The sequence below is a fragment of the Balearica regulorum genome, chromosome 4 (assembly GCF_011004875.1).
Source record: "Balearica regulorum gibbericeps isolate bBalReg1 chromosome 4, bBalReg1.pri, whole genome shotgun sequence".
NCBI classification, from domain to species: Eukaryota; Metazoa; Chordata; class Aves; order Gruiformes; family Gruidae; genus Balearica; species Balearica regulorum.
Window position 1 is genome coordinate 45,171,492 of NC_046187.1, and position 14,956 is coordinate 45,186,447.

The window sequence follows — 14,956 nt, forward strand, 5'->3', positions numbered from 1 at the left end:
AGTTAAGAGACCATGAATGTAATATTTCTCATTAAATGATGTATGAAGTTTTATCACCATCTTTAGAAGGCTGTAATAGGAGAAGCCAGCCTTAGGTAGGATAAATCAAACAGTTCAGTAGAAATGTTAATTAAGCAGCTTCAAGGAAGAAGAGAAGAATGTCTTAATCCTCCACAGTAACCTGTGATATTTCAGTGCTCTATTACAAGCAATGAACATGGAAGCAAAGTTTTGCAGAGGAGCAAGTAAACAAGATTGCATCATTCTCTCTCTGGCTAGAAAAAGTGGAGGTGGCTCAGAGTAGCTATTTTGGTGACTCTGGTTGCCATCTGTAACAATGGGAGCACAAAAATATTACTTTAAGAACACTTCAAGGTTTATAGATTTGGAGGAGTTTTCAGAGACTAATTGTGCGGTCACATAATCTAAAATACAGCTGAGATGCCTGAGCAGCCAAGGTATATCCTTATTCCTGAGGTTACTGTTTATAATGCACGCTGTTATTTTAAGTCAATAGCATTCTTTCCATTATTTGAAGGTAAGCATATTCTCATATTCTTAAATCTTTTATAGTGGTGAAATTGAATCTGAGTAATTTGGTTCATGCCAAACACACTGTTCCTTTGGGTCACTATTTAAAGGTGAACTACAAATTTCCAGTCTCCTCTGAAGTATCAGGGCCTCGTCATAGCTGGATTTAAAAAATTGTCAAATTATATAGAATTAATTTTCAGAACTGTATTCTGAGCTTCCAGTAAGGCAGAATGAGAGCTGGAATTGGAAATTACTCCACGTTTCTGCTAAAGCATAGTATAACCTTCTGTATGCAAATTCAAAGATTAAAAAATGTCCTGAGGAGATGATAGACATAGGTGTGAGTATTCCACTCCCTGAGCAATGCTGTTAAGTACCAGTCTATGAAATATCCTAAGATAGGAATGCCCCATTGTCTTCTCTCAGATACTCTACTTTGCATGAAATAATTAAATATGAATTAGCTCAGAGAATGCAGAAGTGTGGGTATAAAAGTCCATTCCAATGGCTAAAGTTTCTGTACAGTGAGGGAAGTTGCTAGTTGTAATTTTTATTACAAAAATTGTATATGCATTTTACCAACTGATTAATAAGTGCCTAATGGAAGTTTCTTAACCAGTCATCATAGTGGAATGCATTTGAGTAGCTGAGCCAATAAGCTAGAAAGTATTCTCAGTCTAAATTCTCTCTGTCAGTATGATCTTTGATTATCCTTCTACAGTGGAATTGCTACAACAGGAAGGGTTAAGAGTGCTTGTATAAAAAAAAGAGTAGTAGATTGACGATGATAGCTTATGAGATGTGGGTTTGATAACTCTTTGGTGGAAGACAAAATAGAATCCTTTTCCTGTATCTTCTTGCAGTGTGAGCTATTAAATAAAAAGCAATGTGAGGGTATCATCCGTTTACATTTAGAAGAAGTCTATAAACTCAATATATTCAGTGAAGAACTTCATCCTGCAGGCATAGTCAGGATGCATGGTTAGCACAATTTTTATTTTTTTTTCCTTTTGGATGCTGACTGATGAGAATTCAGGAATAGGTATTTTAATCACGAGAGACTGATGACAGCTCAAGAATAGGTCTTTTAAACAAAAACAGAAAAATAAGTTGAGATGGCAAGGCAAACCTTTAACATCAAAAAATGAGATTTCAAAGAGGTTAGCCAGTAGTATGCTTTGGTATTAGGGCTTTTAAATTTGTAATTTTAGGCTCAGATGACTTACTTGTTTCTACATATGTGTCTGAATGAGAATCAGTTGCTAGTGTCTTTTAGCCAACATTGAGAACAGGGATAAAAGCAGATTATGCATTTTGAATGATGTTAACTGTGTCATGGTTTAACCCCAGCCAGCAACTAAGCCCCACGCAGCCACTTGCCCACTTTTCCCCAGCGGGATGTGGGAGAGAATCAGAACAGTGAAAGTGAGAAAACTCGTGGGTTGAGATAGACAGTTTAATAGGTAAAGTAAAAGCCACACACGCAAGCAAAGCAAAACAAGGAATCCATTCACCACTTCCCATGGGCAGGCAGGTGTTCAGCCATCTCCAGGAAAGCAGGGCTCCATCACACAGGTACTTGGGAAGAAAAATGCCATCACTCTGAATGTGTCCCCCACTTCCTTCTTCTTCCCCATAGTTTATATGCTGAGCATGACGCCGTATGGTATGGAATATCCCTTTGGTCAGTTGGGGTCAGCTGTCCTGGCTGTGTCCCCTCCCAACTCCTTGTGCACCCCCAGCCTACTCGCTGGTGGGGTGGTGTGAGCAACAGCAAAGGCCTTGGCTCTGTGTCAGCACTGCTCAGCAGTGACCAAAACATCCCTGTGTTAGCAACACTGTTTTCAGCACGAGTCCAAAACGTTGCCCCATACAATATACTATGAAGAAAATTAGCTCTATCCCAGCCAAAACCAGCACACTGTCTCTGTAATATTTTCTACAATAATATTTTAAATATGCTAATGAAACTACAGTAGCTAATGCAAGTTTTAAACAAAAATTATTTTCTGAGGCTGAATATGGTTCCTAAATCTTTGCACATTGTTTTGGAAAGACCTACTAGAATTTATGGTGCTACACTTACATAAATTTTTATGATTTTTTTTGTATTTTTATGATTTATATGGAGACCTCTCTTTGCCCCCATATTTTTTTTTATGATTTATCATAAAGACCTAGTACTCCCAAAAAATGTTAAACCTTCTTCATACTAGTGTTTTTTTTAAAGAAAGGTGGAGAACAATATATTAACTAATATTTTTTTTGCAAGGTCTTTTCCCCAGTTTCAATCTGACTAATAGCAAGTAAATATACAAAGAATCAGTCGAAAAGAAGTGTGTTTTAATAAAGACTATGTATGAGAACATGACAGATCAGAATTTGGAGATGACAACTTGAAAAAAATTGTAAAGCCAAAAGCTGAGGTGACTGGCAGGAACGTAAGCAAAATGGGGATTGAAACGAAAAGAGAACAGAAATATACTCTTGTCAACAACTTTAAAATGGGAATGGGAATTCTTAAACTACTTTTTTCTTAAAGGCAACAAATGACTTAAAGGAAAAATGAGAATGCCAGGATTAAGATCACTTCAAGAACAGTAATTTGGATGAGTGGAAAGAGAAGTCTTGACTAGGACAAAGAATAAAAGAGAATGAAAGTGTAGACAAAGTATCAAAGAAAGAGAAAAATACACTACTGAGAATGACACTGAAGTTATAAGTCTAACAGATCAATAGAAACAGAAAACGCCAATTTGTCAAACACAAATTAGTTATTGAGACATGGTCTCTTTTGACACATTTCCAGATCTGAAACATTTTTCAAAACAGAACCTCTGAATTTGTTGATTTTTCCTTTTTAATTATTTTTTAAATTTACAAATTGTAATTGTAAATTGGTTTATAAATTGTAATTTATATTTTAAAAACATAAGTACAAACAAAACAATTTTGAACATTTTCATTACCATGAAAAAAATATTTATAAGATTGGTATTGAAAAAAATTAGATTTCAATTTCTCATTTTGTTTAAACATGAAATTTATTAAGTTATTCAGAAATCTTAAAAATTCTTATGGAAGAGGAAAGCAATTATAAAAACTATTATTGGGTTTTAATAAGTCCCACAGAGGTTAATATATCAATAAAATGGTAATTTCTTGACAAATAAAACAAACAGCAACCTCAAACACTGCATTTCTATTAATTCATACAGTTTTATTTTTAGTATCTCTATTGGGACAACTGAGACCTCAGCTCACTAGCACCATCTGGGACAGTGCCTGTGCATAGCCCAGCGATAGCATAACCCGGGGATCAGGCCTAGTAAGCAGTATGGACAGACTGCACCGGGTTTGCCCCCCCCAGTTTTATACAGCCCTGCAGTATTACCCCGGCATGCCTGGCACCTTCAAACACCCCTGGGTGCCAACAGCAGTTTCCTAACAGCAGAGCAGTGTTCCGAGGGGCAGCAACAGAGCCTTCACAGGTCCTCTGAGCTGAAAAAGTAAAGACACTTATGATATAGGACCACATGAATGCGGTGTGGGACCCCAAAGTGATCCAGGAGCACAGGTTCTTTAGATGTAGGGAGACTATGCTAATGAGCCCCAGAGCCTAAGAGTGCTCACTGGCCCTGTTTAATTTATCAGTGCAGGCAGTCTCTGATATTTCAAAGACTTGGTTAGATACAGCCTTAGAACTTATTCCAAAGTGGCAATGATTTCCAAAGATGTCCTGCTGTTGAAAAATGTAAGTCTTCAATGACTTCTTGGAGTTAATTTGGATGTTCTGTACACATTTGGGATGGTTCAGGTTTTGAAATTAACATCTGGGGAAAATGTGTATGAAAGATCAGTTCCATGAGTGCTTCATAGGAGCAACAGACAAATATGAAAATCTTTCTCTTGACACTGAATATGACTGTAGAGCCAAAAATATGTCAAGATACTCTATCTTGAAAACAGAGCAGAAGTGGAATATAGATTTGAGCTTGCAAAGGATGAAATGAGCAGATGTTCTGTCAACAAACTGATCACTGTACAACAAATTTTAAAACAAATGGAACCAAGACATTTACGACATTTTTACATACATCAGTTTTCCTTCAAGCTGTAGCTGAGACTGTTCTCATGAGCATCATTTTGTTAAACACAGAAATTTAAAAAAAAAAAAAAAAAGAAAAAACAGACCTATTTTAATTCTAAACTTTAAGTTTTATTTAGAAGCAATGAGGCTCTCTTTTGCAGTCAGTATTGCCTCCTATTGCTGAGTTAGGTGAATTAGTTATTTTTATACTTGATAGATACGCTATGATCAAGTAAAGGCCTGATGCAAATTCCTCCAAAGTCTATAGGAGTTAATGGGAGTGTGGAGGTCGAGAATTGTAGTTTGGGCCCTTTCCACTAACTTTTCAAACTGTTAGTTCTGTGATCCTGTAGTAAATCCACAACAGCACTCCACAACTTGGAAGAAATCATTTCAATCTCCCCCTAAATTCTGTATCTGCTGCCTTAGGTTATCAATAAGAATATGCATAGGACTCGCTGCAGGATTGTAAGGAGACTCAGCATGATTCCACAAGGCTTCTTCACAGTGTTGGCTTTTTCTAAAAAAAAAAAGGAAGCTGTTTGGATTATCACAGGTAACTGCTGCTGTGGCAGAAAGATTCAAGGGATTTTTACCTCAACACAGAGGATTTGCTGTGTGGACATTTTTTGTTAATGTTAAATCATCAAGATCTTTTCTTTTAGTTATTATCTTTGAAGTCCAAAGTAGACACTCTCTTGCATATTATTTGCCAGTCTTCTTCACGGGTGGACATAGCAAACAGATGGATCATCCAATCTGTCTCAAAAAGAAAACTAGCCAGAGCTTTTGACCAAGATCCAAACCAATCACTTTAGGTGTCTAATTAAGACAATGCCACAATTTAACTTGGCACCAGCCAAATGAGGTGTCTCAGCTACCCACACAGTGAATGGAAAATAGTAGACACTTATGTTGCACGAGTAGATAGCCTAAGTGCCAAGCAAAATACCTGGAGCCATCTGACACAAAATACACCAGGGCATCCAAGGACTTCTTAGCCTATATTCTAGTATGTCTTTGAGAAATTTCACACCTTCTTGAACTTGGTTCCCTCTGTAACCAAAAATACAAAATTTATAGGATTACTATGTCTATCATTCAGGTGGGAATCGGATAAAGTTCTAAATTTACATTGCCAAAAAGCAGTTGAGCTATTTATTGAAAAGTAAAGCTGCATACACAGATAAAGATGCCACGTCTACTCAGAAGAAGTGTAAATTGCATAAGATTTTTACTTCTTTACAGTGGTGGACATTAAGAATCAGCACATGGTTCTTCATTAGAAAGCACTCCTTTAATTTTTAATTCAAAATAACACAAAATTAATACCTATTAACTCTTAGTAAACATTAGCTTTCTGATGGTAGACAGTAATTAATACTTCATAGTTATAGTAAAGCAGAGGTTTATTATTATGCAGATGTCTAGAGGTCTTATGGTCACATTTAAACATTTATTTTGATTATTTGATTATTTTTATAACCTGGCATCCCAAGTATTACTTTTTCAGAGAAAATTATGCACTTCATTCTCAGCATGTATTATAAATTCACTCTGCAGTCTTGTATCTTGACAAGGATTTTTTTAAACTTCTAGGTAGTGATATTTTTAGAGCACTTTCTCTTTAAAAATTTGGGTAGTAAGAAGTTATTATAATCCTTACATAAAGGTTAACTAATTTCCCCAATATTTTGATTGTAATATAACTTAGCTATATTTTTGCTTCATCTTCTGGTGGTTCTTATTTGCTATTTGTAGAAACCTTGTGTCACAGTGTGAGCAATCAGTATGTTGACAGCCATAAAAGCTTATCAAAATGAACATCGTTACAGTACAAAACCAAAAGTCATGTAGAAAATATTCCCTTTGAAACAGTCAGAGATCTAGCCTTTTATATAAAACTCCCAGTGCATGAAAGGTGGAGCTCTGCCAGTGCTGCTTGCTATATTTTTGTGTTGGAATTAAGGGATGCTAGAACTGGGAAGGGAGCATAAAGGAAAATTTCTTTCTGTGCACTGACTTTATGAATGTTCTTCAAAAGAATGTTTTCCTTGACATTTCCATATCATTTTAAGAGTCAGTTTAGGGAACATTGCCAAGTGGGCTGTCCTTCAAATCTGAGTTATCACTACTTTTTTTTTAAGGGTTAATTAACTCAACTGTCCCTTTCATGTGAAGTAACAGTACCTTCCATATAAACTACAAACATATCCAGACCTGAGAAAGCCTGGTATCTATTTCTGCATAGGGAGCATGTCAACTAGAAGAAGGAGCTGATGACTGCTGACACTTTGAGTGAAGCTTCTGGGGAACAGATTTTCTTGAAGTTATTCTAGCTGTATAAACAAGTTTGAGAAAAGCTGGAGGAAGTTTGGTTACGTGTTAGTTTTGTACTTTGATGAATTGGTGCTGTAATATTTTCTTGTTGTTATGCTTATAGTTAATTCCCTATCACATGCTTGCTATAGCAACACGAGGATAAAAGACAGCAGGAAGAAGGAAGATGATGATTTTTATCTGTCATTCATGACATAAACATGTAAGCCATGCACGACTTGAATTCAAAAGCAGAGCAGCAGTAAGACGATCAGTGACACTCTGTCCTTTAGCAGATTAAGAAACAATAGTCAGAGACAGATATTCTGTGATGCGTCCATAATTGAGAGACATTTAAATTAAAAAGTATTGCAAAATATGCATGTACCAGATTGAAACCTTGAATCAACAACAGCTCTGAAGTGGGAGAGTCTCAATGCACCCCCACACACACTTTTTTACGGTGGGCACAAAAAACGCCCTCCAGAAAGCTTCTGTTCTCTCAGGCTGTGTTTTATGAAAACATCCAAATAACAAATGAGTACAAACCTGGGGTCTCTGCAGGATGGGCCCTTTCCTGCCAGCCGGGCAGCACGCAGTGCCTCTCAGCTTCCCCAAGGGCTGGGGAGAGGGGTGTCTGCAGGGACCCCCGGTGCAGCAAGGGGCTGACCCCAGGAGTATCCCGAGCTCCTGCCCTGGCAGCCCTCAGGGATAGCTGCCCTTTCCTCCCTTGCAGGCAGCCCCGAGGAGGTAGGGAGGTGATTTTCCCCTTTCACTTCTAGGTCGGTCCTCTGGCAAAACAGCCAGCGGTTGTCGTTTATGCAAAAGACTGCCGACAACAGTATTTTCTGTCAGGAACACAGCTGCGCGGCCTAGCCGCACGGCCCTTGCCTGGCTCTCCCAGCCCAGGGGCAGGGGCCACGGGGCACCTCCAGCTGCACTGGTAATGGAAGATCTTAACTGGAGTCTGAAAAGCATTTTGTAACATTGAACAGAGAAAGGTAGAAGTTTATTATGAGTGCGTGCAATAGAGGATTCACATTGGAGTACTGTAAGTTTGGAAAAGAAAGTCTTTCCCCTTTGGAAGGAATAGGTAGACAGGCACATGTGTCTGAGAAAAAAATCATTCAAATATCGATAGCTGATTTCTGGTAGAAAGTTTGACAGCTTTAGTAAAACAAATTCAGTAAAAATTTTACCAAAATCATAGCATGTTTCAGTCCAGCTTCCAGTGAGCTTTAGATCTCTAGCAGCCCCACACTTAATTCACAGATTTAGTTCTGTATTCTAGTAAGGCATTGGTCATTTATTTCTATTTTTGTTCAAATGCAGAATATGAATTAATCACCCTGTTAAGTTAGCAATGAAAATTCTGCAAAATTACAGGATTTTTTTATATAGTTAGTTAAATCCCATTTGGTAGAGAAAGTTAGAGCTCTTTGGAAAAGTTCAAAGTTTGAAATATTACATCTACCTTGTCTTTAGGGGACAATTTTATTTCATTCAAGAACATGGCCTAAAACAGAGTAGCTATCATATTATTCAACAGGAAACCACAAGCAAATTACATGTTCACACCCATATTCTCCCTTCTTTTTACCATGAGGATGGCAATCTTACAAAAGGAAAGTGAACCAAAAGTTGATTTGAAAGTGAGAAACTTAACGATAAGGCACTCTACTGTAATCCACAGCTAGGTACTGGGGGAAGAAAACTCAGTGCTGTGGATCAAGCCAAAAATCTCTGAACAGTTATGATTTTTAAATGCAGGCTCTTATTACTTCTGCATTTTGTAAATATTAATTGATTTTATTTATTTCAAATGTTTATCCAGTAGTTTGTAGACTTTCTATTTAACAGTTAGCAAAAGCATCATAGAAAGTTGAATAAATGGAAAACTTTATTAATTTGCAATAGAGACATCTTTTTATAACAGTCTCCTATTTCTGGTTCAGGACAGTGATGTAGCAAAAAGTTTACTCCTATTTTTTTAGTCCTTACCTGTTGTTCATCATTCTCATTCATTTGACAAAAAAATCCTATCTGCAAGTGGTAATGCATCCAGCTTCTGCAAGGAGCTAGAAAAGCAGGTAGCTAGCTTTTCCTTTTTCTGAAACACACAGTTTTATTCTTAGATGATGTCTGGCTGTTGCCTCTGAATTCAGATTAGATGCAATTGCACTGTAGTTTGGGTTGCAACTCCCAAGTGAAGGTAACATGAACTACTGTATTCCAAGGCCTATTTTCACCCGTTTAAACTTGCAAGGGGGAGGAAATGCACATTTGAGTTGTTATTTCTCATTCTTAGTCTTAGATCAATGGTGGGTTATTTTGGAAAGGTCGAAGAAAATAAGGGGAGTCATTTTTGAGTGATGATGTTGTGAAAAATTTACATGTTTCAGTTTTATGGAAGTGTTGTGACCTTTTTTTGCTCTCCCATATCTCAAAAGAGTTTGATGTTAAAAGTTCAAGCTTGTCATGCAGTTAATCCTTGATGAGAACAAGTGCATGTGGCATGTCTGAACAGATCTGATTTAGAAACAGAAAAGTTACTTTTAGTCCTAATTTGTTAACCCTTTCATCTTCACCAATCCAGAATGGAAGATGAATAAGCAGTTTCAGATGACTGCATGTGGCATCTTTAGCAGGCATGAGCATATTTCTTCATCCTCACTAGTAATTCTATTCTGTCTTGCTCTGAGTTTAAAACAAGAAGGGGAGGGAAAGCAGGTTGTGTTTCCTTTGTGTGGTGCCACTTCCCAAATAATTTAGTCATATTTTACACATTTGATTATTGAAATATATTCTAATTACAACCTACATTTACCAGAATACTTTTTGTAATATTTTTTGGGAAGAACTACAACTACACCAAATCAAAATATTATTTTGTGCTTCCTGAAAGCATACCTTGAGGTATGACTTCCAAAACTCTGCCTTAACATAGAACTGTGTGAGAGAATTTATTAATCTTTGAACGTAGAGTAGCATTGTGGATCTACTGGAACCACATCTGCTAGGACAGTTCTTCAAAAGCACTTCTTGTTTCATATGACTCTCATTTAGTATAGCCCTGCATTTAAAAAAAAAAAAAAAAAATATATATTGAAAATTGAATTTGAAATGATGTCCAATACTGAGTCTTGCAGAAGAGGTGATAGAGTTATTTATACAGGATTAATTAAGCCTAAAGCATTTACAACTTTCTAGCATGAAGTTTTCTTATGAAAGATTAAACCCTAGGGTTTAAAAGCATTCAGATTTCTTTGAGGTTCTCCAATTTGGGACTTGCTGAAGTCCCAGAGAATGTCTGGCAGGCATGGCATTTCCAGATTCCCAGCAGCAGAGCTGGCTTTTTTTCCTGTCTGTTGTGACTAAGTAGTTTTGGTCCTATGACCTTGGGATAGTTGGTTCCACACCTTTCTCAAAAATCCCATAATGATTAGACATCAAGAAATGGGTGCAGTTTCTTCTTGTATCTGTTTATGGATGAAGGAGCAGAGGCAGATATTTTGTTAATGGGTCCAAAATGTTAATGGGGTTTTTTTCTTAATTTAGAAATAATTATTCAAGTTCATTTTACTTTTGCTGGTAGACTTCTAAGTATACCAAATAACACATATTTTTTAGTGTATTTATTTTTCTCTTAGATGACAGCTTGTTCTCTGGTTAGATTTCATTCACTTCTCTCAAGTCAGTGATAAAAGTGTGTTCTATCCCTCAACGGATTCACATAGAGCCACGCTGGTGGGAGACTTACTATTTTGTCCACACTTGCATTCCAGTTTCACATCCTTTCCTTCCAAACCCACTGCCTCCAGTGCAGTGTCATAACACAGTTCTTATTGTTTTTCTTCACTGTGTTCCTTGGGTGGAAAAAAAGAGACAGTTTGCGTGACTGACCTACAGTGATCTTCCAACAAATAAGAGAGAAAAGAATCCAAAGCATGAGGAATCCTTGGACCCCTACTGCAAGTGTGCCTTACCAGTATTGTAATGAAGTCATTTAATCTCATTCTTTACTGGTACTACAGTGATTCAAAGTTTATTTACAATATGTGGCAGAATAATATCTTTTAATAGGTGTTCATTAAGTAAACCGTGGCACAGGTGTGCTGAATACAAATATACTTTCTCAGGTTAAAAGAGACACCGGGATGATTATGTGTCCTGATCTAATGTGTATCATAGAACAGTCACACCTGATAGTTTCTTCACCAGGACAATTAGAGTATATGTTTAGAATTAATATTATGTATTACACTGACTACTCTATTCACAGCCTATAATGAAACATGTCCAAAAAGCCAAAAATGGCTGTAGTTCCTTCTGCTGATGAGCATTGCTCCTATTTATTTGTATTACTTTTATATGAAAAAAAAAAAAGTGCTGCAATATCAATAGGTATTCCTAAATACTCAAGTGTGCAATAAATGTAACCATCCCTTTTATATTTAAATTAGGTATTTGATATAAATCAAAGCTCAGTGGCAAAAGTGACAACTCCATGCATAATGCTGTAAAGAGACTGATTTCGGAAATATTTATTGCATCTATATTTTTTTACATGCTGGCAGAAAAAATACCAACTGAGTAGCCCATACGTGTATATTTTATCTATTTTTTAATTTGTGTCATTTTAATCCTCATAGTACCTCACTTTTTCTTCCAGTAGACTAAATAAGAAATCTATGATTACTTACAGAGCCCTTAACAATGGGAGACTCTATTAAACATGCAGAGAAAACAAATGCAGCCCATGAATTTAATTCTAGTTTTCATTATCTTTTGTTTGTGTATCACACCCTAAAGCTGTCGATTCTATTCTCATATTCATCTTTTTAGTAAAATGTTGGGAGGCAGAGGGGAACTCACTGAACAACAGAGTTGTTCATTCATATGAGAAAAAATCCCTGTATTTTAAAAATGATAATGTCTTAAGTTACTAATGTATTTTTACAATATTTGTCACTCTAGAAGGGTCCTAATTCTTGACTCTAAATTGTTAAATTATTGTCAAAATACAATAAATATTTTATGCAGGGTACAATATCATTCAATTGATAAATCTCAATGGCAAATGAACCTACTTGGGTATAACATCTCCAGTTCTGTTAGGAAATGTTCACTGTCAGCATGATGGTGTATTTGGCCTCTGTTCAACCTCTTGCAGACCATTACAAACCCCTTTTTCCTCCTCCTTTATATAGTCTGCTTCTTTCGCCTTTTTTTTCCCCAGTCTGTTTACCCAAGAGATAGCTTGGCATAGATGCAGCATCTGGCTTCACTGAGGTCCTGTTTTTTGCGTTTTTAAGCTGGATTGACTGAAGCAGAGGGGAGCTGAATGACTTGCCTGAGGTTGGCTCAGTGGGGATTAGAACCAAGAATCTTCTTGCCCACAGCCGTTTGCTCTGAACAGGAAACCTCTCTACTTTCATATTACCCCAGCAAACCAGAGGGGCATAGCTCACATTTAGTTTATTTTATGAATTATTTCTAATAGTTGTCATCCCCTTTTTTCTTTCAGATTTCCAAAGATATTTTTTCCTAGTCCATCTTTTTTTGGAGGTAAAACACAAATCCTTTTTTGGGTTCATATATTTCAGCTAGGATTTCTCTTTTCAGGTAATGTGGTACATAATGACATTAACAAACCAGTCTTCTTTTTCGTATATTTTCACATTTAGCCATGGATAATTTCTTCTGTGCTCAGCTCTTAGAAGGAATTGCCAAACAGATCTATGAAAAAAGAACACCCAAGAAATGTGATTTTTTCATAACTTGTGACAGTAGTAAATATGGACACACGCATACACATACTTAAACACACATATTTATACATAAACCTTTGCACACCTGCACTCATGCACAATACTGTTTTTCAAAACTTAAGTTTTAGGTAACAGCCAACAATTACACCATATTTTAGGAGGAAAGGCTCCAATATAACTTTTCTGTTTCCCCAGAACCAAGGCATAAGGCTTGGAGCCAATGGGAGGATCCCTGTGAGTCAAGGAGTTAACAGGGGTTTCAGCAATTCCCCCTTACTAGCAAAATCCCCAGTGCTGGGAGTGTACTTGTGAAATTTTATAGGTTGTAGCTGTTAGAATTTAGAGCCAAAGCTGTGGCAGAGCAAATTTTTCTCATAGATCTTTTATGCCATATTTTTACTGATGATGTTATAGTCACAGTTGTTTTTCCAATTCTGAATGCATAATTAAAGTGCAGTTTTCAGATCTGGTGGTAGAAGACACTCTGGCCTTGAGGGATTGGTAATTATGAAGAGATTCCTAATCTATTATACATGACAGTAGGAAGAGGCAAAAATAAGGAGCAAAAGCTAAAGGACATCAACCTAGAGTCATCTGGGAACAGACAGGGAAGTACACGAGGTCAGTCTGGTATGCAAAATTTCCTTGCCATCTCAAACTAAAATACCTTAAGTGGTATATGGAATAATGTAAGGGGACTTTTTCTACTTTTCTTCTTTCCTCCTTCTTTGTAAACACAGAAGAGCTTCTATGGTGAGAAGACTTGTTCTCCTGGGCAGAGAAAGAAAACATGTATTGTATGACACATTTTAGTCACATTTCATTATGCATCAAGTGGAAAACATGCTATAGAATGTAAAGAAAGGAGGAGTTCTGTGTTCTTTTGATAGGAAAAAGAGAAGAAAACTGTATTTTTACTGATTTTGGAGGTGAACCTCTCTGTAACCTTGAAAAGTTACTTTCCTGGGTGCCTCCACATTACTGAGTCTAGAAATGCCTTCCATCCCTTTGGGCCTTGTGTCCATATCAAATAGGACCAATGGGCTGACTCTTTTCTCCATGAGCTTGTTTTACATAAAAATGACAGGCACATTCACAGGCTAAGTGGAAGCTGAAATGCAGTTACACAGTTTCCTCCATCGGATTCATAAGGGACATACTCTTGAAGAGAATCACACTGCAGTGAGTCAGGTGATCCCCACACAGTCTCCAAGATTTGTTTTAAATGTTAAAAAAAATTCCCAAGAATTGTTTAGGTCACTAGGAAATTTCTTAACAAACTGAAGAAAGGAAACAGAGTAAGAACATGCCTAATTTGTAAATAATTTAGAAAATTAGCATCATTCTGACCAATTCAAGTCTACTCCAGCTTGTGAGGCTTAAGGGAGACCAGATGGTGGTAGTGCATTGGAAGGTATCCAAAATTGCTTTTGAGTTAATTGATATAGTGTAGGGGAGATCTCTGGAGAAGTATATATCCCCAGGTAGTTGATTGCTTTGGAATTCCAACAGAGAAGAAGCGTGTGAAAAATGAGAAAGGAAACATAAGTTATTGAGTGGTTATATCTTAGACTTGGCCAAGTTAATTTCTAGCCACACATACGTGAAAAAAAAAAAATAAAAAATTGTGCTAAAGAAGGAAAAAGTGGTCTCTGCAGAACTAGAGGGAATTGCCAAAATAGCCTGTTTATCTTCAGTATTTCATGTATTTACACTTTATTTCCATGGTTTATTAGTGTATAGAAGAAGTAGAAGACATTTTTAATTTGAACCTGTAAATTTTAATCAGAACGGTAATGGTGTAGCTGCTAACCATATATTGTTACATACTGCTAAATGAAAGTGTCCACGCACTAAATTGGAACTCTCACTTGTTCTTTAAAATCTCTATAAAATAGATCAAATGAAACTGGAAAAGTAATTGATAGCTACAGTGAAACTGAAAGTGAATATGAAACTTAAAATCACAGAGAAATCAGGACCTACATGGTGAACATTCACTCTTCCATGAGGCTTCCTAATTGAACACCTTCACTCAGCCCACTTGATAAGCAAGGAATCTGCTTCTAGCATATATTTGACATCATGATGAATACTTAACAGACATTGAGCATCATCTCTGGTAGCTTAGGTTAGTTTTATTTTTTCTTCATTCTTTTTCCTTTCTCTCTCTCTTTCTCTTTCATTTTCTTTCTTTTTTCCTTTTTTTCTTCTTTTCCTTTTCCTCCTTTTTCCTCTCTTC